Below are 25,909 nucleotides of genomic sequence, written 5' to 3' on the forward strand. Positions count from 1 at the left end.
AAAGAATTTAATTTTTTTCAAACAATGCCTGGAATTCCAAAAGCAAAAATTGTGGCATGCATTTGTTGTTTTGACTCCTTTTCGTGCTGCCCCACAAAGTTTAGGCCAGAAACTGCACAGAATTCTCAAATTCACTATATAGTCTGGGTTTATGTGTTTGTGTTTTTTTTCTGAATCATTAAAGAAAAACTTAGTTAATAATCAGTTTTAGAACTGGAAATAAGCATAAAGGTGGTGTCTGGGCAAACCTGAGTGTCCCTTGCAGTGTCTGGTTAGTGGCTGCCAGGCTGAAGTGGATAACGGGGCAATTCTATGTTGAATTTTCATGCTTAAATATGTGGCCAAATCGGTGTTAATAGAAATCAGCTCATTTTGAAGTTCTGCCTTCAAATTCAAGATGAATAAATATTTTTAATCCAGCCAGAACACTGTTAATGCAGCCAATAAGATGCATAAATTAATAACCATCTGGTTTCCTATAAGGTGTTAATAAAGAGGACAATTAGGAGCCAACTACAACTCCCAACATTAATTTAGGGTAAATTTAAAAACACTGATGCATCAATATTTATGTATTTATTTTTGTAACTTGATCTTGAATTTGGACAAGGGTGTTTTTTTTTTTTTTTTTAATAACTGTACAAGAAAATGGTTCATTGAGGATCCTTGTAAGGCTGGTTTTGTGTCAGTGTATTCAAAAACGTTCCAGGCACTTTCAGTTGCTTACATGGTGCTTTCCATATGAAAAATGTGGGGGAAAAAAACCCAATTCAAACCCAAGAGCTTTTAAAAGTCTGTATGTGGAATGTTTTGTGATCAACTTTATTATTTGTAACTTTTATAAAGGTGAACCAAGCAACCTTGGCACTTGGTCACGTGCCTTGGGCTTTGCTTCTGGCTGGAATTATTATAAATTAGTGAGAAAGATGCCTGTATAATGTGCATATGTAAAATTATACACTGTAGTGTTATAGCATTAGACTGGATATTATCTATAAAATACTTTATACATATTTATAAACACAAATATTTATTTATATATGTGTGCACATATATATATATATCAGGAAAGACTCTCTGTCAGCACATATAGAAGTATTTATATTTTTTCATGCCTTTGTTTTATAATTTTCAAACACAGCTGCTGTTACTTTCCTTATTGGTACAAAAGATAAGCACAGATCTGCTCTTGAGCACATCCAGTGGGGAGAAAAATCCCATTAAAGGAACAGAAAGATTATAGGGGAAAAAAAAAGTTAGGCCTTTACAGTGTTTAGGCAGGACAAACTGCCAGGTTACGGGTGGTAAAGAATCAGTGTAAATCAAGAGAATTGGCACATTGTGACAAATTCCTAATTCCATGAATTGTTCCCACGTGCTTTATGTGGCTCCGTTCGTCGCCGTCGCGGCGGCTCTTTGGTTGCTGGACGTCACCTTTGGGTCGATCTCCTTCCTAACCCCAAAAATGCGCTAATTCTCCCTTACTTTCTGCTCTCTTTGGCAGGTCAGTTCCACTTAAGCATGTTAAGGACTGTCATTAAGTCACTAGTTTCTTTTCTGCCCCTCCTCGACCCACATCCCGTTCATCCTGCGCTTCCTCCGGCCATCGGCAACGCACCGGTCCCAGGTACCCCGAGCTTCGCAGGACCTCCACGTGTACAGAAGTGTCCAGATCCTTCTGCAATGTATTGGACATTCCCATCTCAGTAAGGATTAGGGAGTCTGCCACTCCGAGCCCACCTTGGCGCTGGTTTAGGTTGGCACTTCCACACTCAGAGCGATGCTTATTTTTTTTTTTCTCCAAGTCCTCCGTTGGCATCGGTAGATCCCGACTTCTGGCATCAAGGAATTAATTATTCACTGACCAAGTGCCACCAAAGGCAGGTGATTGTGCTCTGTCATGACTGATTTACTGTATAATATACATATTATTTTATATTTTTAGGGGATGAAAATGTGCTGCTATATGGTTTTCGTTTTACTTGCTTTACATTTTCAGAAGGAAATTTCCCCAAAGAACCATTTGTAAAATCCTGAGGGAAAAAAAAAAAAAAATTAAATAAAAATCTTTGGACTGTGTAAAATAACCTTTATTGCAGTACCTGGTAAAGATCAAACGGGATGCAGAGAAATCTGTTAGTATAGAGCTAGGATTTGAAGTTTGGTAGTTCCATGAATATTATCTGTGTGATAATCTATTTTAAAATTAAGATCCGAGCTGCTGCTTGTAGTTCTCCCGACGGTGGTGGGTTTTCCTGGAGTGTGTTTGTGAGCGTTGTTCCCTAGGAAGTTTCGAAGGCTTTTCAGAATGCTGTGGAAATCTTGTCTAGGAAAATCTGACAAGCGCTTCCCCCCCCTCTCCTCCTCCTTTCCCCTTCCCACATGCCTTTGGGAATTCAGATCCCGGAGGGAACAGTCCCCCGACCAGAAAGGACATAGCTTAAAGGAACAAAGGAAAAGAAAATCCCCCAAATCCCAGATGCTCCCTTAAAAAAATCAGAGAGTCCAAAAGGAGGTGAGAGTTGTACACTCGAGCTGTCCTTTGCAGGCCAAATTTGGGAATACATTTGCAGGGATTTGAGGAGCACATTCCGAGGGGAAAAGAATGTTTTTTGTAGGTCACTGTATGCAAATCATCCTACGGATGGTGCTCACCGAGGGAAGGACGAGCCTTTCCTGGATCTCTTTTTTCCAGCCAGGCAGCAAATTCCCATCTTCCCAGCCAGGGGGCACTGGAATCGCTCCGGGAAGGTGCTGCTCCTCCTCCTCCCTGCCTGCACATTCCTCCCGGGGCAGGTGACACGGTCGGGCTTAGGGAAGCCGGGATTCCAGGAGGGTTAGGCCGAGCATAGCCCTCTAGTCTTCTTTTGCAGACCTTTGCTCTTATTTAATTTGAGATTGATTGGTTGGTTGGTTGGTTGGGTTTTTTTTTAATTTCTGAACCTGTTTGTTAGTAGGAGTAGAACTATTCAGTTACTTAGAGTGTTTTGGAAGATTGTGAATTGACTTTAGATATTTTTTTCTACTGAAACTAAGTTGTTGCAAAGTAAGTTGGGACTTAATTTAACTGTTTTGGTTTTTTGTTGTTTGTGTTTTTTTTTTAATGTTGCACTATTTTGGGGAGCGTTTTGCTAAACATATTTAATGAAGCTGCAAATTTGCATGTATTTAATTTATTTTGTATTTTTCAAAGTTTTATATTTTCTTTCTTTACGTGCATGTGCACTGCCAGAAGAATGAACTGTGAACTTGCCATATGCAATCTTGAATAAAATCCACTAATCCACAACTACTCTGTGCTATCTTACCAGCTGCTGGGAGCTGAAGTTTCTACTCTGAACTAATAATCCTCTTGTTTTGGTTCTGAAACAGCTATTTTGGGAAAGATACCAAACTTATTTACTGTCAAAAGATTTTTGTGTCGTAGGAAAACTTTTTGTTCTGTCTTTCGAATTGGGAGTTTGTTATGGAATTGTATTGTAGATGCAATATTAGCTTAAAAATAAAAAAAAAAGGTGTGAATTCCTCAGAGCATCACCAGGGCAGTTCTGGAGGGCAGTTCTGAGAGCCTTCTGCAGCTTGAAGGATAAGTTGACTTGGACATCTCTTAATGGTGCTAGTGCTGATCAGCCAGTCAGTCCCACTAGCCGAGAACAAATTAAGTTTCTCCAAGTTCACTTTTCCATCCGGACTGCAGGAGGATTTCCTCCAACTGGAATGCCAAAAAGGATGCCTTGGGCTAAAATTCTCCAAATGTGTAATAACTGGAAATCACCAATTCTCAGCTGAACATACTCTGCTTCTGTATCTATTTTGATTTTTTTTTTTTTAAGCCTATTTTAATCGGGCGACTTCAGTTTGTACCGCGTGCTGTATATTCAACTTTTGTACCATTTTTAAGGCTTTCACGTTTTATATCTGGAGAGGAAAACCACACATCTGCTCTGCAGAGATCCAAACCTGTCTCCTGCCGTTTCTGCCACCTGATCCTTACTTTCTTTGCTCTTTGAGTGTTGTGTTCTGTTTACCCGAGGCTCATTTTCAAGTTGTGGTTTGTACAGCGCAAAGGAAATTTCACATCTAAAAATGTCATGCATGGGACAAATTTGGGTGGAAATATGAATGGGAAACGTGTTTCAGATGGAACTAAAGTGCATATTGTTCTTTTTGCTAGTATTTAAAAAGTATTTCTGGCTCACTCGAGCTTCTCTTAATGATATGTTCAAATATCTTGTGTTTGTCCTTGAGTTCACGTTTCATCAACTTGTTTTCTGGAAAGCAAGGAAAGTTTTAGGCCTGGAAAGATCTTGGCTGATGCATTTTTAAGTTTGTATTCAACAAGGGTGAGAGTTTGATTATCCTGAATATACCGAAAACTTAAAAATTAAGTCACAAGAATTTTTACTACAGAACCCTGAGTAGATTTTCAATTTCATTTTATAAATCCTGATGGACTAAGGTTGCACATTTGCCTGAAATCTTTATAAATCAAAGAATCCTGGAGTGGATTGGGTTGGAAGGGACCTTAAAGACCATCCAGTGCCACCTCCTTCCATGGGCAGGGACACCTTCCACTAGCCCAGGTTGCTCCAACCTGACCCTTGGACACTTCCAGGGATCCAGGGGCAGCCACAGCTTCTCTGGGCAACCTGTGCCAGGGCCTGCCCACCCTCGCAGCCAGCAATTCCTTCCCAATATCCCACCTAAACCTACCCTAAGAATTTTAATTTGAACACTGTTTAATTTTCAGAAAAGGGTGTTTAAACCCAACGGTGCCGAAGGTCCGACGGGAAAAGGCCTCACCAGGTTTCCGCTGTGGGAGGAGAAACACCTCCCGCAAACACCAATTCCCACCTCGACGGGAAGAGGGGAGGAATCAGGAAATAAATTCATAGCAGGATAATCTTAATCTCCCCTTGCTTTGATTTTTTTGTTGTTGTTTTTTTCTGTCTTCACTGTGCCTGTACGAACTGCGACGTGCTCCGGCAGCATCCGCCGTGCAGGAGGGAACTGCTCCGGCCGTTCCTTCCCGCCCTCACAGCCCTGCCCATGGACACCCCTCTCGCTGTGGGAGAGCCACGGGGGGGGGGGGGGGGCTGAGGCATTCTGTAGATTTATACCTGTCTAGTTTGTAAAGTTGTGTAACGTGTACTGCAGATGTGTATTCTCTGGGCTCTGTGTATCTTTACAGTAGTGTTCAATTTAGGATTAAAAAAAACAAAAACAAAACAAAAAAAAAAAACCTCCCAAAAAAATAAATTGTGGACACGTTTTGCTGGTACCAAGGGGAAATTTTTTTTGCCATTGCATCAAACGATGCTGAAATGTATTAAACTCTTGATAGGAAACCTGAACCCTCTTTCCCCCATCCCGTGGAGATAAGTCTTTTATCTTCATCCTGAAGTTCTACCGGAGATGGATGGATACACTGGCAGACTGCATGAGATGTATCATTCGAAATCCGTTACAGTGGAAAATAAAACTGAGCTAAACTCTGCGGTGTGGGCCTTGTGTGACACGGGACATCCAGCAGGGACTGCTCTCTGTGACAGGGACAGCACCCAGGGAATGGCCTGGAGTTGAGCCAAGGCAGGGTCAGGTTGGATCTCAGGGAAAGGTTCTGCCCCCAGAGGGTGGTTGGGCACTGACCAGGCTCCCCAGGGCAGTGGGCACAGCCCCAAGGCTGCCAGAGCTCCAGGAGGGTTTGGATGATCCTCTGGGGCACAGGGTGGGATTGTTGGGGTGTCTGTGCAGGGACAGGAGTTGGACTGATGATCCTTGGGGGTCCCTTCCAGCTCAGGATATTCCATGATTCTCTAAGTGACCCATTCAGTGGAATTGCACTCCAGAGCATGCTGGAGTCCATGTCCAAGGCCACACTCTGGATTTTAACCTTCCTTCTAAAACTGCACCAGGTAATTCATAGAATCCCAGACTGGTTTGACTTGAAGGGACCTTAAAGCTCATCTCATCCCCACCCCCTGCTATGGGCAGGGACACTTTTCACTAGCCCAGGTTGCTCCAAGCCCCATCCAACCTGACCTTGGACACTTCCAGAGATGGGGCATTAATTAGAAGGTTTGGATGACTGGGAAACAAAGACAGCATTTAAAATTTTTTTTTAATAAATAATTGCATCTTCTCTATTATCTCTCCATGGACACATTCCTTCTTCCTCCTCTTTTTTAGTAGCCTGGAGGATGACAGGGAGACTCTTCCACTTACCCTCTGCATGCATTTCCATTTTTATAGGAATATTACACTCACTTTATGTACAGTGTAGTGAAGTTCCTGCCTCCTTGCCACCTCCCTTAAGTCATACTTGGGAGCTTTATAAACAGCTTATTTCCAGTAATTATTACTCTGAGCATTTCTCAATTAAATCATTACCTTTCTCCTCAGCAATGGAAATTCCACTGGATTCCGTAGAAATGGATTGCTCCCTTTTTTTGCTCGATGAGTGGATTTCTAATGAGAATTACGTGGTTTTTGCACCAAGCCTAGCAGAGCTAGAAATTAGTCTGGCAAAATTTGGAGTTGATTATTTCTAAATCAGAATAAATATTGGATTGTGCTGCTTTCAGTGCGTAAAAGGCGCTTCCTCATGCTCTGAGAAGCTGCTGCCTGCAGGATGAGGATGGATCCATCTGGGAAGAAGAGGCTTTCCAATGTAGATGGTTTATGTTAAGGAGAGCAGATGGGAAGTCTGAACATTCCCCCATAGCCCTGCAGAGGAAGGCAGACGCTGTGCGGTGCCAGAGCTTTTTCCGTGAGTTAAAACCCTTCTAGATCTCTTTGATAAACCTCGTGCCTGGAGGATGAACTCAATTACAGAGCAGACTGTTTGCAAGTTTATCCCTACAATTTCACTTTCGGAATGTGGGATCGCAGCAGTTAATTAACTCCATGAAAACATCACAAATTACTGCATCCATTTCCAAGATCCGGCTTACGCAACAGCCCAGCGAAAAACAAAGGGTTTGCATCCCTAGAAAAACACTCACTGCGAGCCTGTCACTGTTGATTTCAACACTTCTTAACTCCGACTTAAATACTTTAAATTTAGCGCAGCTGAACCCAATGGAGACTATTTATCCTAAAATGAGGTTGGTCAGTAGTTTGGGCTCAAGTTACCTGGTGGTCACACGAATCAGCTCGTCCTTGATACGCTTTGATGCCACGTTGATGCCGGGCCCGGGGGAAGGGGAGGGTGGCAGGGAAGGTATCGAGGAAGGTGTCGGTGCAGCTCTCGGGGGGATGCTCGGGTGGGGGGGTCCCCTCCTCGCCCCCTCAGCCGCCCGGGCGGTCCCGCCCTGCCCGCAGGTCCCACCGCCCCGGGGGCGGGCGCGGGGTGTCCGAGCCGAGCTCCCCGCCCCGGCCCCTCCTCCGGCACCAGCACAGCCCCAGCCCCGTGTCCTGGTGCTCCAGTGTCCCGGTATCCCGGTGTCCTGGTATCCCGGTATCCCGGTATCCCGGAGTCCCGGAGCGGCCGCCGAGCCCGCCCCTGCACGGACGGTGAGTGCGGGGAAGGGGCCCGGGAAGGGAGCGGGGCTGGGACGGGCTCGGGGCTGGGAGTCCCGTCCTGCCGCCCCGGGGGATGCTGAGCCGCGGCACCAACCCCGACGGTGTCGGGGAGCGGGAGGTGGCACCGCAATCCATGTGTCTCCAGCCCCGCGGGGAAGAGGAGGTGGCACCGAAATCCATGTGCCCCCAGCTCCGCGGGGAGTGGGAGGGGGCACCGAAACCCGGGTGTCCGCAGCCCCGCGGGGAGTGGGAGGTGGCACAGAAATCCATGTGTCTCCAGCTCCGCGGGGAGTGTGAGGTGACACCGAAATCTGGGTGTCCCCAGTCCCAGGAGTTTTGCGCAGCGAGAAGTGGCAGCAAAATCGGGGTGTCCCCAGCCCCGTGGGGAGCAGAAGTGGCACTGAAATCAGGGTGTCCTCAGCTCCGCAGGGAGAGAAAATCAGGGTGTCCCCAGCCCCACTTGTTTTGGGGAGTGGAAGGTGGCACGAAAATGAGCGTCCCCAGCTCCGTGGGGAGCAGGAGGTAGCAGCAAAGTCAAGGTGTCCCCAGACCGTGCAGTTTTGGGGAGCAGGAGGTGGCACCAAAATCAGGGTGTCCCCAGCAGCTGTGGTGCTGGTGGGAAGGAGCCAGACTGTGGGAAGGAACCAGGCTGTGGGAATCGCTGGGTGTGCAGCGTCGAGGGACCCAAATCATAGCCCGTGGTTTACAAGTCTGTTGTAAAAGTGCAGTTATTGCACATCTCCTGATGGTTATAGAGCTGTAAAAAGGTTCTGTGTTCCACAGCTATGGCAGCAAAGCTTGGGCTCTTTTAAAGGAGGCGTGTTAAGCTTCACTGTAGGAAGTGCCAGAACACAATAAAAATGTACCTAGGGAAGCCAATACCAGCAAAAAAATACAAGCTGCCCACCGTGAAGGCTAGAGAGGGACTTGGGACAAGGGATGGAGGGACAGGACACCAGGAATGGCTTCCCACTGCCAGGGAGCAGGGTTGGATGGGATATTGGGAAGGAATTGTTGGCTGGGAGGGTGGGGAGGCTCTGGCACAGGTTGCCCAGAGAAGCTGTGGCTGCCCTATGCCTGGAAATGTTCAAGGCTTGGAGCAACCTGGGCTAGTGGAAGGTGTCCCTGCCCATGGCAGAGGGGTGGAACAAGATGAGGTTTAAGGTCCCCTCCAACCCAAACCATTCTGAGATCCTATGAAGGTACGTGAGCAGGTGCTGGGCTGACACTGGCAGGTTGTTGCTGCCTTTTGCATGGTGTTTCTCCTGAGAAGGGACCCTGGCTCCTTGTACCTATTCCCTATATCCAAATGCATATCCCTGCACTGAATCAGGCTGTAAATCCCTTGGAACAACCACCAGCAGTGTTGTTTGGTATCACAGGCACTGAGGGCTCGGCGCTGTGCGAGGCCCACGGGTGCTCTGCTAATGCAGGGAATGAAAACAACCCCAGCGTTGAGGAGTGTCCGTGGTTCACCCAGAGAGAACTGGTTTGCAAGACTCAGCTGGTTGATTCCTAAGGGCAATCTCAGGAAAATGGGTTTGTGTGATTTCCCGTCTGTCAGAGGGTAAGTGCAGAGAGAGCCTGGAACCGCAGATGGGGAGATCAGAGCAGTGGCAGAGCCACGTGCTGCAGCCTCTCTCATAAATACAGGACTGGTAATCCCAGATGCTCAGATAATGACTCAAGTTTCTCTCCCTCAATAAACATGGTTTTGTTTAAAATTATAAAATCTTAAATGCCGAGATCTCTCTTTCTCGGGTCAGTTTGGAACCTCTAAGTTTAAGGTTTTAGAGCTTTTTCTGTAACTATGAACCTTCCCACTGTGATGCCCCATCCTGCCTCTGCTCCAGTGAGTTCTGAAGAAAAGGACAAAGAAAATTAAAAAGGTTTATGATGACAAAGGGTTGTGTTTGAGAACACAGGGACCAGCTTGGAGGAGGAGAATTCAGAGCTGTGGTGTCTGTCTCCTGTCGGTCCCTGGCCAGGCCGTGTACCTGCAGTGCAGGTGAATTCCAGAGGTAATTGCAGATGGATGTTTAATAGCATGGAGGAAGGGAGTTGTCCTGGTTGTTACACAGCTTGGTGATTCATCAGTCTTTGCAGGGTGATAGTTTTGCTCCTCTAGTCAGCCCACAATTAACTCAGTTCCCAGTGTTTTCCCTCTCTCCTCCATGCCTTGCTTTAACTTCAGTTAGCATTTCCCAGCGTGGTAATTGCAGTGCCATCCCTTCCAGAGTGGATAATCTCCCTCAGCCTGGCTTTGCCAGAGCTGCATCTCCGAGGTTGGACATCTGGCTGTGTGATGTTTGCTGTCAGGGGCCCGGGAAATCCTCTAATCAGCTTCTGCAGGACAGATCCCACGTGCTGATCCTGGAAACACTCGGAAAGAATTCCATCCTCTGGCTGGCTCTGGGGGCTTTATCTGGCAGGAAGAAAAGGGAGAGCACAGCCAAGGTGGGGAGATGTGCTGGGGAACGTGTGCCTTTGGCAAGCACAAGGTGCTGCAGGGAAGGAACCAGTGCTACAGGAACAGGCACCTTTTCCTGCACCCTTGGGAGCTCTGGAGAAGGGACACCTGTGCCTTGGGAATTCTCAAGTAGATTCCTGCCATGCAGACAGGTTATCACCATCTCTTCCTGCTTGGTTTTCTATTTGCCCAAGCTTCAGCTGTGGGAGAAGACAGAGGGAATATTTCCTTTTCTACTCTTTATACAAATTATGTAGGAGAACCCTGTCTCAAATCAGGAGTTGCAAACTTGGATTACAAAACAGAGTCACTATGATTTCCACCTTCTAGTGGAAGGTGTCCCTGCCTGTGGCACAGGGATGGAATGAGACGGGGTTTAAGGTGCCTCCCAACCCAAACCATTCCATGATTAAAAATAAAAAAATAATGATAATTTTACTGCATGAATTCTCATAATTCTGAAAACTCCCCTCTGTTTTTTTTTTTGTTTTTAAAGTGTAACTTCCTAAATATTTTAATTCCTCGTGTCCATGGGCTGGATCTTGTGGATTCAAAGGAAAGGAATTTTTCAGTTATTCAAGTGTGTGACTCAAAGGCCTCCTGGATGAGGAGGGTTCAGAAGTGGTGAAAAGGTACCTCTGATAGTGCCACGCCAATAAACTTCAGAAGGAATTTCTGAAGCTTAATTCCTGAATTAAGCTTTCCTTAAGGATTGAGTGGGATCGGGTGATGCCTGTGATGTTGGCAGTTATTGTGCCATTAATTGCTGTGAGAATCTTTTAATCTCAGTAAGAGCTTTCCCCTGGGCTTTGCACGGGCTTCCAGCTGATCCCCGGGCTGGTTATTCCCAGTGCCAAATGCTGAAGTTGGCACTGGGAACCCAATCCAGGTTGGATTGGGCTTGGAACAACCTGGTCTAGCGGAAGGTGTCCCTGCCCATGGCAGGGGGTTGGAACAAAGTGGTCTTTAATGTCCCATCCAACCCGAACCATTCCAAGATTCTGTGATTTTAAGGGAATGCTCAGGATAACTGTTGGCAGTTGTTGTTTTCTCGCTGTCCATGAGCAGCCAGAACACAGAGCCCAGACCAGGATCCCTTTTCCCAGTGCAACAGCACCAATCTACCCACACCAGCAAAACCAGGCTGGGATTTCTTGCCTCAAGCCTGGGGCCTTTTGATGTACCTGCTCTGAACTCCAGGTTTTTGGCTTTGAACCAAATGAGGGTAAAATTTGGAGTTTTTGTCTGGGCTTTGCTTTGATATTTAAACAAATTTAAACTCTTGTGTGAAACCTGCTTAAAATACACTTGGAGATCCCCCTGCTGATATCACTTTGCAGATATGGAAATGGGACAGTAAAGGATTGGAACCTGAGTCTTTGTGCTAAAAAAAAAATCACCCAAAGAATCATCCTAGAATAGTTGGGGTTGGAAGGGAATTTAATATCATCTCATTCCACTCCCTGCCATGGGCAGGGACACCTTCTACTAGTCCAGGTTGCTCCAGCCTGGCCTTGGACACTTCCAGGGATGGGGCAGCCACAGCTTCTCTGGGCAACCTGTGCCAGGGCCTCCCCACCCTCCCAGGCAAGGAAAGATTGAGGCTTTAGCAATATTCTGACTGGATGAATGGCTCTAGATAAGTAATTTATCTTCTTTCAGTGTATTTCTTGTCTCATTCTGAAGAATTGTGGACTCTTAGATCTAATATTTCCACTCACCAGCTCTCAGTCCAGGGAAAGGTCCACTCCATCCTTCATTATCCTTCATTCTTTATAGTAGGAGTACATGCTGAAAAGCAAAATGGGAGGAGATGCTTGCAGTAAGAAGGTGAAAAATTAGATGTATAAATAGATTGAACATGCTGCTTATTCAAAATTTTGAAGTGGAGTCATTTTAACACTCACTTTAATTAATTTTGCCCATAAATTAGCGTGTCTGTGAGAACAGTTTTCTTTCCTGTGTCAGTTGAAATGGCCTTGTAGTTTTTCAATGAAGAAACATGTCTGTCTTCCCTGCAGCCTAATTACACTGGTATCATTTGGTATTTCCAAATGATAGAGAAGCTAAGACTGAAATCCTCAGGATGTATGGACTGAAAACTAACACCAGTTGTAGGAGCAGACTTGATTTGCATCTATATTTTTGCCTTAGGTTTAAATGCAAGATATTGTAATTTTTTTCTGTTATTTAAAAATTGAAGAAACTAAATTAAATACGATCTATAGTGGTCTGTAGGCCCTCAGGATGATAATAATTCCTTCCAAAATTGCTCCATGTGGTTTTTCTCCTAAGTGTCTGACACACAGGGCAGCGTTGAAGCTGTGTTGGGAAGAGCAGGTTGCCATCCTAGGCTGGCTCATCCTCTGGGATCTGTGGAGCTGCCCCTGGCAGTGATGAATAACTCGTGCTTCAGGGCAGACTTATCTCCTCCCTTACACACCTTCCCAATTGGGCCATGTCAAAACCAGCAAGAGGTGTAAGATTATCTCCCCGACCCCAGCAGATCGTGCCCTGGAGTGTGGTGATTACCCTGCTCGGAGTCTAAACATGCACGAGTGCAGATGGGAGCACTTACCCGTCATCTAATCCTGTTTTTTGGGAAAAGTGCTGCCCTGGCTTTGTCTTGATGTGAATAAACCTGTTGTGGCAAATTGCACTAATTCAGGGCTCAACTTAATGGACTGAAATGGAGGCTGAGGGGTTATGACATGGGGAGCAGCACAGGCACCGTGATGGGGTGAGCATGGTGTGTCCTCACGGGGCCTAAAACCTTCTTACAGGTGCTGGTTCTGCCTTAGACTTGATGTCATTTAAGGCTGGATATGAAAAGCTTTGGTGCCTGCTTAAGGAGGACTTATTAGATGTGAGCTTAAAGTGTTGGTGTTCCTTCTTTCAACTGGTAGCTAAGAAAATCCATAGAATCACAGAATAACCTGAGCTGGATCCCACAGGGATCATCGAATCCAACCCCTGCCCTGCACAGACACCCCAACAATCCCACTCTGTCCCTCAGAGGATCATCCAAACCCTCCTGGAACTCTGGCAGCCTTGGGGCTGTGCCCACTACCCTGGGGAGCCTGGTCAGTGCCCAACCACCCTCTGGGGGAAGAACCTTTCCCTGAGATCCAACCTGACCCTGCCCCTGGCACAGCTCCAGCCATTCCCTGGGTCCTGTCCCTGCTCTCCCCCTGAGGAAGTCGTAGACCATGATGAGTCTCCCTCAGTCCTTTCTCCAGGCTGGACAAACCAAATGACCTTGTCTGTGCTTTCTTAAGGTCTTTGAGCTGCAGAGCATCAGGTGGCTGTTCAGGTCCCAGCACTGTTTCCTGGCTGGGATCATCATTTTTCCTTGCAAGTCCACTGTCTCCATCTGTTTTTCCTGGCTCAACTAGTGTGACATGTTCCCTGTGCTCATCATTACGGTTGTTTCTGTAGTTCCAGCTCTTTGTGGCTGCAGGACCCTGTAGGATAATCCCCCATTTGGCTTTCAGGATTTATCAGCTTCTTGATCTCAGCTGCCCAGGGTAACATGGCTGCTCCAAAACTGGCGTCTGCTCAAAGGACAGGCCCCGTGTCCATCCTTTAGAACTGAGCCTACAAGTCAAACTTCTTAAATAAATTAAGATTGCAGTGGTTCTTCCCTGTTTGGAAACATTCAGGGCACCTCATTTGCCTTGATGTAGAGTCCAATTAGACGATGTTTATATGAACATATAGGAGTTATTTTTAAGTATATTACAACACCCCAACAGCTCAGATTCAAGAAAGCAGCTTGTCCAACTAAACCCAAGAGCTCCTGGCACAGCAGCTGTTCCTCTGGGGTATCAGTTTTTAAAACACCACGTGGTTGTGAGGGCTGAGGATTCTCTCCCTTCAAAGCTCATTTCAGCCTCAGGCTGCATTCTGTGCATCTTAATTCTTTTATTTTTCGAAGATTATTACAGCAGTTCCTGATACCAATCTAGTCTGATAAAATTCAAAACTCACAGCACAGAAGGGAAAGACCAGTGGAGTTTCAAGAAAGAGCTTTCCTGTGGGTATTTTTGTTTTCATTTCTGGTTTTTTGGACAGTCCTTTCTCCCTTGGGACCTTCAAGGATGTCCCATATTCTCCCCTGCTCCATCCCACCATCTCCCATGTCAGCCTGGCATCATAGTGAAAACTGGTTTTTGTTGGCATTTCTAACAGGGGAATAAACTTGTTTTTGCTTTTTATGAAGGAATTTTCTCCCTCTCAGATCAAATTGATGCTCTGTGCCTTAATAATGGTGTTTCATGTCGAGTTATTTTGCCTTAACAAAATCCAAGGGATTTATTGCTTTAATACATGTGTATCACTACCAAGATACAAATTAAAGTAGGCAAAATGTTATTGATTGAGGGCTGTACTGTAAGTTTACAGGAGTTATTGCTGAATAGTAGAATAGTGAAAAATTCTCGCTCATTCACTAGACCAAAAAATGAACAGGATAATAAAGTGTTCTTTATTTTTATATATATATATATAAAAATATAAATTTTTATATATAAATAAATAAAATAATATATAAATAAAATAAAGCTTAAAAAGAATATCACCATTACGTTCAGGAGGACTTGCTTACCTCTTTATTTCAGCTTAATAAATGTATATATAGATATAGATATGTAGAGAGAGAGAGAGAGAGAGAGATAAAAACTTTTAAAATAACATTTCAGAATTAACTATTTGGCTTCATTTCTTCAAAATGATCCCGTTCAGAAACAAAATTCCCATCATTCATTTCCTTCCCTTTAATAATTCTCCATTTGAAGAGATCACCAGATTTATGGGATTACAGCTAAAAAATTTACGCTGACACCAAGGCTCTCTAGTGCTAAAAAACCTTAAAATAGGTGTTTACAATATTAGTGAGGTATTGAGGAGCTGCAGATTTACAGTGGATCTGCACAGACTTGAAAACATCTCTTCTTCTGTGAGGCAATAAATGAAGTTAATAATTACAGTACAATTAGACGAGAAGAACGACGCGTCAAGGGAGGGAGGATTTCTCCTTGGCTGGTCCCAGGAAATGAGGGATTTGGGGTGTCCTTTGGACACTCTGTAATGCAGGTGCTGTAAAATACCCAGAGGAACAAGCTTTTGTTGAAACCAGGCTGTTAATTTAACTAAAAATCTGCATTTTTTTTTCTTTAGGAGGCAGAGGTGAAGGGCTGTCACTGCCTACCTCGAGAGCCTCCAGGCACCATGAATTCTGTGCTAAATCAAGCTGGAATTCAGGCATTCACCACACTCAGCTGGAAATGAGGATGGGGAGGCCCTGGCATAGGTTGCCCAGAGAAGCTGTGGCTGCCCCTGGATCCCTGGAAGTGTCCAAGGCCAAGTTGGACAGGACTTGGAGCAACCTGGGCTGGTGGAAGGTGTCCCTGCCCATGGCTTTAAGATGAGCTTTAAGGTCGGTTCCAACCCAAGCCTTTCTACATCTTTATCATTCCATAATTCAGGGCATCTGGTGTTCAGGCTCTCTGTTTTTCCTCCCTTTATACCATGACTAACCAACCTTTTGAATGTGTTTGGTAGTAGGACTTTCATCTAATCACAGTGCCTGAGACTGCTTTACTACCTAAATCTTTGGATACATGAGTATGGACTAAGTGCTGCATCACCTTCCTAAGGATTTGGCATTGTAGGGCATCTGACATGAAACGTGATGGAGTGGAATGCTCTTCATGAAGAGAATATCAATTTATCCCTCACATTTCCTTTGTGTTATCCCAGCTTTCCTCATGTCCATGTCAATGAGCTGTAATTGTGTTATCTGGTCCTTTTTGGTTTGCCGTGGTTTGGGCAACAGACTCTTTAGTTATAAGCACATGGAAGTACTTCCTGTGTTCTGAGGAATCACAGGATCATGGAGTGGCCTGGATTGAAAAGGGACCTTAAAGATAATCTCATGTAGGGACACCTTCCACTAGCCCAGGTTGCTCCAACCTGGCCTTGGACACTTCCAGGGATCCAGGAGCAGCCACAGCTTCTCTGGGCAACCTGAGCCAGGGCCTCCCCACCCTCCCAGCCAGGAATTCCTTCCCAATATCCCATCTAACCTTGCCCTCTAGCAAGTTTAAAACCATTCCCCCCTTGTCCTGTCACTCCAGGCCTTTGTCCATAGTCTCTCTCCATCTTCCTTGTAACTCCTCCAGGTCCTGGAAGGCCACAATGAGGTCACCCCAAAGCCTTGTCTTTTCCAGGCTCAACAATCCCAACTCTCTCAGCCTTTCCTCATAGGAGAGGTGCACAAGGATCCTTGTGGGTCCCTTCCAAGTCAGGATATTCCTGCTAAGCAGATTTTATTTTCAAAACGACGACGACAGCAGTTTATATAATTTATGGATTTACCTTGCAAAGAATCAAAACACAACCTCTTTGTGTTAATATACTAAATATAAATATATAGTATATTTAATATAGCAGAGTGGTGCCATTAAATTGAATTGGAAGCTTCTGGAACCAAAAATATGAGCTTGAGTAAGAGATCCCTGCTCAGGGTGACCAGTGAATTCACCTTCTGTGTCCTGCACGCTGTGGAATGATGTGAATCCTGAAAATAGATGATCCTTGCTGTGTTTGTTGTTCATTTATTTTTGCTGCAAGTCCTTCTGTATTTACCATAATGTGTCCTTCCAGTGCTTGCCAGCTGCAGCCATTCCTGCTTGGATGATGGATTGTTTTGTATGAACTCTTGATAGGTGAGATTTATACATCTTACCTCCTTGCCAGAATTCAGAACTCCAGTCACTCAGAGCAATTCCTGAGCTATTGTGAATGTCCTGAGGGAATGCTCTGCTGGGCTTTACTCCCCTTCCTGACCACCAGAGACTTCAGCAATGCCCTGGTGATTTGACAGATGGGTGGCTGATGGGAAAGAATTGTTTGCTGTGGTTTGAAGCCAGATTTCAGAGGTATAGAAAAATACTTCACTTTGAAGCCAGATTTCAGAGGTATAGAAAAATACTTCACTAAGAATTACCAGGAGAAGAAGAAAAGGCCTTTAAAAAAGGATAGTTATGAAATGTGGATTTTTTTATTGTTGATGGAGAGGTTTCTTACCTTTTCTTATTTATACCAAAAGGCACACAGGGTAACATCAAATAATTTCATGCATTTTTTTTTTCTGTGTCATGTAACAGATGTAGAGATCAGAATTCGGTGCACTGACTGTAGAGAGCTGGGACAGCTGACCTGATCTGATCAAAGGCATTTTTCATATCATATCATATATCATATCCTATCCTATCCTATATAATGTCTTCATCAATAAAACCTGAGGTAGCTGCTGCTCAGGGTTATTATAATATTGCTGGGCATTGTTCTGCTGGTGGGAAGGCTGAGTGGTTGCCTCTGCACCACTTATTAAACTGCATTTTCGTGCCTTTTTTTTTTATAAAAAATTTAAATTTTATATAATTTTTTTAGATTTTTAAATAAAGCATTTTTTTAAAAGTGCTTTCTGGAGTGTCAGACACCCTGCAATAACCCGAACCTCTTGTTTGGTATTTTGGCTGCTCTTGGATTTTTCAAACCACCAACTCCCATCCCTTCCTTGCAAAATAAGACCTTTAAAGCCTTTAGGAATTGCAGCTGTGGGGTGGGATGGTGCCTCCCAAAAAGATGGATGACAAAACTACCCTTGGACATGTTGTCACTTCTTTTTAGAAAAGCACAGGGCAAACAGCAGCTCTTCTGATGCCTTAATTCAATGGAAAATGCTCCAAGAGCTGCAGAATGGGCTCAGATTTTAAAAACAGATGCCTGATCTTTTGAAAAATCAATACAGAAATATAATGAGAGAAGGTACAGGGAAGCAAAATGTAGCAAGGCCACTTTTAGCTGTTTTTAAAGGTTGTTCTGTCTTGGGGAAAAAAAAAATGTCCGAACACCGGAAAATGCCATTGGACACATGAATTTATTTATGAACACTCTTTGTATCCCACTGTCATGCCAGAGGAAGGACAATTAGGGACAGATGCTGGGATTTTGAAGGCTGAGTGGCTGCATTGTGCACAACCTTGATGGTCACAGAGATGCACATGGGGCAGTTTTTGGCAGAGCGGAGGGAGGAGGAACCATTTCCTCTCCTTTCTTTGCTTTGGGCAGCCTTGCATTATTTCGGGGGGCTGCCCTGACTTCAGCATTCAGAAATGAGGGGGCAAAATTGTTTTTTTTTAGGGTTGACCTGAAGGCCTGGAGGTCTTGGGAAAGACTCACTCCGGGGCCGTTCCATTGGGTTATCAGGGAAATGGTGCCATGGCCATTAAAACCATGGAACCGGGCAGCTGGTGCCTGGAATTCAAACTCTTGGCCACCACGAGAACGTGGTGGTTCCAGAGGGAAAGCTACAGAGGAAGGCTACTTGTTCAAAATAAGAATCCAGGATCTCCCAGGCTCTATCTAGGTGTGCATTCAAGAAAATAAACAGAGCTGATAGACTTGTGCTGACATACGATTGCTAAATTGCTTTTTAAAATTATATTAATTATGTAAATAGTCTACCTGGCTATTTTAACTGTGGAATTTTATGTATGCTGGAAGACTTTTGTCCTTATAAAGTATAGATAAGTTAACCCTCCTGTTATTTCTAAGGTTTGGGGAGTGGTTAGAACCATATTCCCATCTTCTTTTAGTACTGCCAAAAATGTGGCATTGCTTCAGTGATGATGAGAAAGTCCAGTTTGTATCACTCTTCCCACAGCAGGTTTCCTTTATTCTGTGTGGCTATAAACCCTTTTTATTCTCAGCTAATTCCCAGGTAGGTAGAAAGTATATATTTGTTAAAGATATACTTCTACATGTGGCTTTGTGAGCTATCAGTAGTTTGACCACCCGAAGCAATTACGTGGTGAACTCTTTTAAGAAGAATGTGGAATTGCAAAGGAATCTTTGCCTGTGTGCTTAGTTGCCAAATTAAAGGGAACTGAGATCTGCTCTGAGTTGTCAGAATGTTCTCTTAACTAGTTAAACCGTGTTTACAACCTTGCCTGTGGTTAACCACCACTAGATAAGATCATGGACTGTCTCCCCGTGAGTGCTCACAGGTGAGGGGTTGATGATACAATTCACATTTAAATGAATCTTCTGTGTGCTTTATTTATTTTTTTTTTTAATTGTCTTTGGCTCCGAGGGGAGCTTGCTTTGCTGGGAGGAATGTTATCAGTTTATTAACTCTCTCAAAATAATCCATTGTAGGTGGAAAGGTAATGATTGGCCTTCTAACACTGCAGTGCTTCCAGAAAAAAAGGCTTCAGCGGTTAAGGCTGCTCTGATAATGTGTTAAATCACATGTCTGGACACATGCAAGACATGAAACCTGAAACTTGGCAGTTTCTACCCTTTTAAGTCAACAGAGCTAAAAGCAGCCACAGTACATCTCTTTGACTGTTGTTCCTGTTTCTTAGTTATCACGGGAAAGCCAAGAGAATTTATTTCAAGCACTACCCTAATCTGGGCTATTAGTGTAAGTCTTCTTCAATTTTCACTAAGGTTCATCAGGTGAAGGTGATATTTGAGCTGGAGCATTTGGGGTTTGCCATTAGGGTCATTGTGTTTTAGTGCTACTTATTTGTGGAAATATAGTATTTTATGTGGAAATATAGTATTTTAAGCTTGTTAAATTAGCTAGGCAAATGTGAGGGGCTTATCCTCCACCACTGCAGAATTGCTCTGCAGAACAAATCTGAAAAATAATCATACTTGCAGCTGAGTTTCTAGGTAACCTTTTGTGGGGTAAAGTTCTTATGTATTTCCAGTTGGGCATTTAAATGAAGGATTTTGTTATGAGCACCTGGAGCATTTGATTATTCCCCCAAACAATGGCAGGAGCAGGAATTGTGTGGATTGTGGCAAGTGTCTTTCATTTTCATCTCTCTACTTAGTTGTAGCTTTTTTGATCTCTTCTTCATGTGCTTTGCCAGATAATTTGATTCAGGCTGTGCATGAGATTTACATTTCTTTGGGCAGCCTCAGCACTTGATTTCCAGACAGAGTAGAAACAGCTGGACTGGGAGCTGTTCCATAATCCCTGGATGAAGAATGCTCCCTCCCATGGGATGGGTATAATAGTGTGATTGTCTTTTGGCCACTGGATTCTGACCTGCAGGAAACTGGAAGTTTCCACCTGCAGGGAATTTACTTGTTTGGAACTACTGCCTTGCTGGAAGGAGGCAAGTTCAGCTCTTCTGGCACTTCAGCCAGCCTGGCTTAAGCTTCATTTATTTCTCTATTACTATGAGATAAAACAATTAAAAAAGCACAGGTCTCGTGAGGAGCAGCTGAGGGAGCTGGGGGGGCTCAGCCTGGAGAAAAGGAGGCTCAGAGGGGACCTTCTGGCTCTGCAACCCCCTGACAGGAGGGGGGAGCTGAGAGGGGTCGGGCTCTACTCCCAGGGAACAAGGGACAGGACAAGGGGAAACGGCCTCAAGCTGTGCCAGGTTGGATATTAGGGAAAATTTCATCATGGAAAGCCCTGGAACAGTTTTCCCAGGGCAGGGGTGGAGTTCCCATCCCTGGAGTGGATGTGGCACTTGGGGATAGGGGTCAGCGGTGGCCTTGGCAGTGCTGGGGGATGGTTGGACTCGATGATCTTAGGGGGCTTTTCCACTTTCAGCAATTCCAGTCCTTATTCCAGATCTCTTAAAAAAAGGCTGTTGACGAGCCTGGATTTTCGAGAACACCATTTCCCTGCTGGCTTCTCCCTCCTGTGTCTTACATCATATTTTGTTTCTCTCCATAACGGACTCGTTGGTAAAATGCACGTGCTGAACCAAGTCCCTGTGATGTCGTGTGGGATTTGGCAGCACCCTGCTGGGAGGAATTCTGATGGGAGATGCCTGGCTAATTCCCAGCACATGCAGTTCCCACAGACAACCTGGAAATGGGTGGGGTTGACGGGAGCAGGAGCAACAAAGGTCTGAAGCTGAGATTGCCTTCTGGAATGGCAGCTCATCAAAGGGCCAGGGAAATCTATAAAATGAGCAATAAAGTCACTTTGAAAGTTTCAGGTTTACTCATTTTACTACCGCAGGAAGACGCTTGTAATGTATATACACGTAAAACACTGGTTAGTATTGGGGATATATTCACATAAAGTGCATATTCTTTGAAGAAGTCGATAAGGGGAAATCCCTCCAGAACTCTTCTAATAACTGTGCTCCTGCAAATGCATTGCTTTCTTCTGGGAGAATTTTAAACTGTGCAAATTTGTGTTTCTTTAACTGAATTGTTTCCTTTGTGTAAAGGATGCAGTAGTTAATCAGCTTCTGAGTTTGCTTGGAAGAGGGTTAATTGTTAATCACTCTCACCAATACTCAGAAGTGCCTCAACTCATTTGGTGAAATGCATTTTCCCTGCATGTTTTTCGCAGTCTGCTCTAATAGACATCGATTATACAGCTTTGCCATGTGGCTGAATCCCTGGAAATTCTGATATGTTTTGAAAATAGCCTTTAGAACAGCACTGAAACCCAGAAAATGCCACATGGAGCTCTAACATCAGTGTTTTGTGTGCTTTACTAATGACAGGGAATTCACAGCCAGCTGTCAAGGGCTCCATTCTACCTGTGGGAAGCTGCCTGGGGCTATGCAGGAGAGGGAGGATAGGGAAATACAGGTTTTTAAACCAGGGCTCTCTTGGAAATAGAGAGCTTTATTCTGGTTTACCAGAGGCGTTTATCTTAGCTGAGAGTGCAGATGTTGTATATGCCAAAGTCATTGAGTAAAAGAGTAAAAGGGAAACAAAGCCTGGAATGCAGGTTTTCCTCCTTCCTGGTGATTCTGTGCTCTGTGTATGTGGAGTCTCTGTGTGTATGTGGAGTCTTTCTCTGTGAGTGTGGAGTTTTTCCCTGTGTGTGTGTGTAATTTTCCCATCTGTGTGGAGTTTTTCCCTCTGTATGTGTGGAGTTTTTCCTCTGTGTGTGGAGTTTTTCCTCTGTGTGTGGAGTTTTTCCTCTCTGTGTGTGGAGTTTTTCCTCTCTGTGTGTGGAGTTTTTCCTCTCTGTGTGTGGAGTTTTTCCTCTCTGTGTGTGGAGTTTTTCCTCTCTGTGTGTGGAGTTTTTCCTCTCTGTGTGTGGAGTTTTTCCTCTCTGTGTGTGGAGTTTTTCCCCCTGTGTGTGTGTGGAGTTTTTCCCCCTGTGTGTGTGTGGAGTTTTTCCCCCTGTGTGTGTGTGGAGTTTTTCCCCCTGTGTGTGTGTGGAGTTTTTCCCCCTGTGTGTGTGTGGAGTTTTTCCCCCTGTGTGTGTGTGGAGTTTTTCCCCCTGTGTGTGTGTGGAGTTTTTCCCCCTGTGTGTGTGTGGAGTTTTTCCCCCTGTGTGTGTGTGGAGTTTTCCCATCTATGTGGAGTCTCTCCCTCTGTGTATGTGGAGTTTTAACCTGTGTGTATGTGGAGTTTTTCCCTGTGTGTGTGTGGAGTTTTTCCCTGTGTGTGTGTGGAGTTTTTCCCTGTGTGTGTGTGGAGTTTTTCCCTGTGTGTATGTGGAGTTTTTCCCTGTGTGTATGTGGAGTTTTTCCCTGTGTGTATGTGGAGTTTTTCCCTGTGTGTGTGTGGAGTTTTAACCTGTGTGTGTGTGGAGTTTCCCTCTGTGTGTGTAGTTTTTCCCTCTGTGTGTGTGTGTAATTTTCCCATTTGTGTGGAGTCTCTCCCTGTGTGTGTTTGTAGTTTTTCCCTCTGTTTGTAGTTTTTCCCTCTGGGTGTGTAGTTTTTCCCTCTGGGTGTGTAGTTTTTCCCTCTGGGTGTGTAGTTTTTCCCTCTGGGTGTGTAGTTTTTCCCTCTGGGTGTGTGGACTTTCTCCCTGTATTTGTGGAGTTTCCCTGTGTGTAGTTTTGCCCTGTGTGCGTGTGGACTTTCTCCCTGTGTTTGTGGAGTTTTCCTGAGTGTGTGTAGTCTTCCTGTCTGCAGGATGGACCTTTGATGTTCCCTGCAAGGTGTATCAGTTACCACAGGAGAGATCAAGGGCTTTCCCCTATAAATGACCCCACAGGTTGATAGGACACTTTCTTGGAGAACCCATGGTCTGAATCCCAGCAGGAATTAACCCAGATCTCCCACATCTGAGGCAATGTGTTGCCTAACCCCCCTTGAATAGAGCTCCCAAAAGGGGCCCAGCCCCTACCAGCAATTATTCCCTCCCCAGGAGTGCTGGAATCTGCTCTGGGTGCCATCTGGATCAAACCCCTCGGATGAAGCCCTCCAGAAGGGCTTGTGAATACAAGTGTGAGCCTAAGCTGGAAGATAGGGTGGAAAGCTGCTCAGGCCTGTCAGATCTGGGTGTGCCTGAAAGCTAAATTTCGTGGGATTACAGAATGGAAAACTTTGAGGAGCCTGGGGAATCTTGGTAGCAGCTGTGAGGGTGAATGTGAAGTTTGCACTTTTTTGTTACCCCGATTTTTTTTCTATTTTGTTTTTTTTTAAACACAAGTTCCTTTGGCGGATATAAAATCGGGTGCTTGGAAAAATTGCTGGTTAATGTCAGTAAAAAAGAGTCGTGTCAACCCATCTCATCAAAATCAGCCCAACTCTCCCAGAAATAATTTCTGACGGTGGATTTATGTCTAGGACTCCACTGGAGTTTGGTTTAGGTTTTTCCTTGTCTCTGTGTCGGTGAAAAAGGACTTAAATTTGAAGGATTGGCAGGTTGTACTTGGCTGCATTTTCACATCCTGTGAATGAAACACCCAGATGTCTTTCTCTGCTGGAGGATTGACCTGTCATTGCAGTGACCAGTGGTTTAGAAAGCTGGAATTTTTGTTTTCTATTTTAATAGGAAAGCCCTGAGGCTGTGAATATGTGTCGTGCAGTGCAATACCCCACAGTGTACCAGAGTGTACCAGACATGAAAATTCATTGTGCCTGTAGCTATATTAGTGTGTTAAATACCAGGGTCATTAATCTTTCCTCGCCTCAGAAACTCTTAGTCCATGTATTAATGTGTTTTTGTGTGAGATTTAATTGCTCAGACTTGTAACAACTCAAAACCTTAAGATCCTGTTTCCCACTCAGTCTTGAGAAATCGGTTCCGTGGAAAAGCAGCAAGTGGTTGTCTTTTGATTGTATTACATTTTCCATGGCATATGGAGGCTCATCTGTGGGTTATAAAGGAGTGGAGACGTAGGCTCAGACTAGGGCAGGGATTTTCCAAAAGTAAATAAGCAGCCAGGAGTGATGCTGGGAAAGGAATTCCAGAGTTATGGCTTCCTGCACTTAACTGGAATCATGTCAGCACCATATTTGCTATCTGAAAGAAATTACCACAATAAAACACCTTAATGTTTACCTTAACATAATAAAGGAAGGTGTTTCTAACAATAAAATATGATTAGACCTGGGGAAGAAATAAATGGTTGCTAAATGAGCTTCAGATGAAGGCCAAGTGTACCTTTTATTAAAGTTTTGACTTTCACATTGCATAAGCTCAAGGCAGCAAAGCTTATTTCTAAGAGGTAAAAAAAAAAAATATGTTAAAAGTTTAGAAAAATTTTTAAAAGGTTTTGACATTCAATCTGTCATCATTGTCTTCTCAGGAATGCACATGTTTGGAAAAAAAAAAAAGGCAACAGGAGAGGTTCTGTTGAATGACATTGATCTTCTTTGGAGTTCTCGTTTGGTTTTCTGCTCATTAAGCTCCTGACATGGAAACAGACTTAAAAAGGCTGAGAACTGTGACATGAGATGCAGCTTTTAGACTTGTCAGCAGGTCTAGCAATAAAATATAGACTGAACTCGGTTTTTATTACGTTTTTTTTAACAGCTAGAGCCAATATTTGAAAATGATGGTGCAGCAGCGGGAGAGAAGAGCTGATGGAAGAGACAGCATAGGAGACATAAATCATACATTGTGTATATTTTCTCATTTAAAAACCTATGAGGGAACAACTGTGATGTTCAAATAAATTCAATTTCTGTCTCTGATGCAAAGAGGAGAAATTCATTACCAGAATCATCACTGGATAATAGGAAAAAAAGGGAATCTTCATTTATTTTTCTGTCCTGTAGTGTCAGAAGCAGCTCAGGGCCTCGTGTGACCAGAATGAGAGGGTGGGTGATGTAACCACAGAGCAGCAGCTTCTCCACGGGGGTTTTTGGAAGTTTCTGTGTGGTTTTGGCAGAGTTTGGTGGCCTTTTAATAGGCTGCAGCTATTCCTTTAGATGGTACCTGTGGTGGCAGAAATGCTTTGATTTGTACAAACTGCACAGTGGAAGGGATTTGAGTTTGTTTTTTTTTTTCTTTATTTGATGTTGTGCTGAGCTTGCTTAGGAAAAAAAAAATTAGAATACCTGGCTCTTACACCACTGTCCTTTTCTTTTTGAATTATTTTTCTTTCATATGGTTTTCTAGTACTTATTTATACCCATCTAGAAGAAACCCAAGTGCTTTTTTGTTTAACCCTTCACAGCTGTGTTTGATACTCAGTGTTCTGCCTGAACTGAAGTATTTTGCACGGGTTTTTTTTGGGCTACTATTTGTGAGTTCCATGCCTTAATTTGTATTGTGGACATGGAAGCAAATTGGGGCAATTATAATGCTTTAAAGACGTGCCTTCTTTTCTTTTTGAGGGAGGGGAAAAAAAAGAAAACCCAAACCAAACCACCAAAATAACAACCTTTTTGTTTTGAAAACGTAGCAAATCCTTAGCACAAATTAAATTCTATTAAATATTTATTCTGTAATAGAGTGAGAACGTGTTTGTAGTGGAATTCAGTGCAAAGTGGGGACCAGGAGGTTTCACTGGAGCTTGCCAAGGGTGACTGGGCCTCAGCGAGTGTCTGGATGGAGACTGTGAAATTAGAAGAGACATCTCATGCTGAAACCTCCTTTTTAAATTAACTTGCACCAAGTGCAAGACTTCAGGCCCTGCTTGAGGTAGAGTTGGGGCCTTTCCCAGCAGA

General features: G+C 44.2%; 2 protein-coding genes across 3 annotated transcripts in view; both read left to right on the top strand.

Annotated features, from left to right (window-relative positions):
- The window catches only part of KIF5C (kinesin family member 5C), a 72,502-nt gene extending 67,005 nt beyond the window's left edge, over positions 1–5,497 (top strand). The window contains exon 26 of the mRNA XM_032693048.1: positions 1,505–5,497. The gene's annotated coding sequence lies outside the window, so the exon portion shown is untranslated. The remainder of the gene's footprint in view (positions 1–1,504) is intronic.
- Positions 5,498–7,406: 1,909 nt separating this feature from the next.
- The window catches only part of LYPD6B (LY6/PLAUR domain containing 6B), a 48,376-nt gene continuing 29,873 nt past the window's right edge, over positions 7,407–25,909 (top strand). For both annotated transcript variants that reach the window (XM_032693077.1, XM_032693078.1), the window contains exon 1: positions 7,407–7,515. The gene's annotated coding sequence lies outside the window, so the exon portion shown is untranslated. The remainder of the gene's footprint in view (positions 7,516–25,909) is intronic.

The sequence above is a fragment of the Chiroxiphia lanceolata genome, chromosome 7, assembly GCF_009829145.1.
Source record: "Chiroxiphia lanceolata isolate bChiLan1 chromosome 7, bChiLan1.pri, whole genome shotgun sequence".
NCBI classification, from domain to species: Eukaryota; Metazoa; Chordata; class Aves; order Passeriformes; family Pipridae; genus Chiroxiphia; species Chiroxiphia lanceolata.